The 2413-nt window shown below is 37.7% G+C and overlaps 1 protein-coding gene across 1 annotated transcript in view; it reads left to right on the forward strand.

The window, feature by feature from the left end:
* Window positions 1-2413, forward strand: part of LOC106881984 (serine/threonine-protein kinase 36) — a 168015-nt gene that overhangs the window by 780 nt on the left and 164822 nt on the right. The window contains exon 2 of the mRNA XM_052974262.1: window positions 1637-1749. The gene's annotated coding sequence lies outside the window, so the exon portion shown is untranslated. The remainder of the gene's footprint in view (window positions 1-1636; window positions 1750-2413) is intronic.

Consider the following 2413-nt stretch of genomic DNA (forward strand, 5'->3'; position numbering starts at 1 on the left):
TATATATATATGGGGTTCCAAAATTCTTTTAAGTGCTTAGAGTCACTTGGGATCTAAAACCGGCCCCGATACTGGGGCTTCAACCTGACCCTTGTTTCTCTTCTGACTTGCTTCGAGATGGCTCCCAATCAGTTTCTACTCTACCTCATCTCTGTTGAAGAGTTGCATAGTTAGCCGGGCAACTAACACTGGGGTTGCTTCATCTGCTCCCATATTTGCGAGGCACAGCATCCCCAATTCGTGTTTTTCATACAGGTAATCGTTGAAGTTTGAGAGCGGTTGACCTACGAACTTCCGGACCAATCAGTGCTCCAGGTGTACAGGGACAGAGAACAAAATCACATAGAGAAGAATCGGCAATAATTGACACATCAAGCGATGCTGGAACTTGGTATTTCAGGTTATGATTCAAAAACTTCACCCGGTATTTCAGGTAACTCTGAAATTTCAGGTATTCCAGGAATAACTGGAACCTCAGATGCGATGAAAGTAGAAACGTGAGATTCGATACTTCGGTCTAAATGTCGTTTTAGCACATTTCCATCTATTCTTAGTTCAAAATTCATAGCTACCAACTGTTGGGTTATAGTGAGGGCCGGCCCTAAGGTTGCTGGCGCCCTGGGCAAGCTGAACTTCGGCACGTAGAAGCTGACAGTCGTGAAAATTTCCTTGTCTTTGTCACGCCTTCCTTGGCACCTAGTTTGATTAGAAAAGCTATTCATTTCCCTTCCTCCTTAACCGACATCTCTACTTCTTCGAGAGAAATGGATAATTTAAGACCCGTAAGCGAAGCAAATTGGTTTCTAAATTGAAAAGAGAATCTGTTGTTGTTGGCACTCCGTCGCTTACGACGACAAGGGTTCCAGTTGATCCGATCAACGGAACAGCCTGCTCGTGAAATTAACGTGCAAGTGGCTGAGCACTCCACTGACACATCTACCCTTAACGTAGTTATCGGGAATATTCAGCGTGACACAGTGTGACAAGGCTGGCCCTTTGAATTACAGGCACAACAGAAACAGGAAGTAAGAGTGAGAGAAAATTGTGGTGAAAGAGTACAGCAGGGTTCGCCACCATCCCCTGCCGGAGCCTTGTGGAACTTTAGGTGTTTTCGCTCAATAAACACTCACAACGCCCGGTCTGGGAATCGAAACGGCGATCCTATGACCGCGAGTTCGCTGCCCTAACTACTGGACCATTGCGCCTCCGCGGAAAGAGAATCTATGTTATAGACAACAGTAAATTATTTCTCTTTTAAACGAGAAAACACGTTTAACCAAACCTGTAAACTGATGCTGAATACACACGCATAAGGAAAAGAATGTTAGGTTTATTTTAATTCCATACCAAGAAACTGCTGCTTGCTTTAGAAGGGCGGTGACAAAGAACAGTAAACTATTTAGAGATACGCCTCTGCATGTTTTAGTTAAAATATAGCAGGGTCGATATAAATAATTGCAATTAGCCAGTATCAGTAAAATAAAGAAATCGTACGAAGTAATTGGTTATAACTGTTGCACTTCAGTATTTAGTATGTTCTTTTAATATTTATGAATGAAAATTATCCCTTTTATATGTCTGAAAAATAATATAAAGAATTGTATTTTTGTTATTACTAAATTTATATCTCAAACAGGATTTGCTATCGGCGGCTATAAAAGTGCTTGTTTACGTTTGTTGCCTAACAACGAAGTGGAGTTTAAAGTTGTCTCGTCTCTAGTATTTCCTATGGAAGCCTAAATTAATTTAGTAAGTAAAACGATATCACGATTATTTATAACAATCAGGCATGCCATTCTATTTTCTTAAATGTTTCTCGAAAGATATTTGACTTAAAAGAAACTATTTCAGTTTTCCTCTTTCTTTTTTAAACATGTATTTATTTATTTTTTTTATATTGTATGTAGACTCCGTCTGATGTCCGTCAGACTGAACTTATAAGACTGTCTTGTGGGTTGTGTTTGTATATATATATATATATATAATGGACGTAGATAGCGATATATTGAAGTTGTTTAAAGTTTTATGACTTCGCATTTTCTTGAAGTTTTCGAGATTTTGCAGACGATGCCGATTTTCTTTTCATCCCACGCAGTGTTTGAAGCTGAATGTTTTGCAGTCTCATGAGAAATAAAATAGATAAATTAATTAAATAAGTAAATAATAATTCAAAGTATCTATATCTACGTGTGTGTGTATGTTTTTTGTGTATGTGTAAACGAGGCGTACATATAACGTATATAATAGAATATAGGATCTCTATCTCTCTCTCTCTCTCTATATATATATATGTGTGTGTGTGTGTGAGTATGTGTATATGTGTGTGTGTATATATATATGCGTGTGTGCATATATATGTGTGTGTGTGTGTATATATATATATATATATATATATATATATATATATATATAT

The sequence above is a fragment of the Octopus bimaculoides genome, chromosome 1 (assembly GCF_001194135.2).
Source record: "Octopus bimaculoides isolate UCB-OBI-ISO-001 chromosome 1, ASM119413v2, whole genome shotgun sequence".
Classification (NCBI taxonomy): domain Eukaryota; kingdom Metazoa; phylum Mollusca; class Cephalopoda; order Octopoda; family Octopodidae; genus Octopus; species Octopus bimaculoides.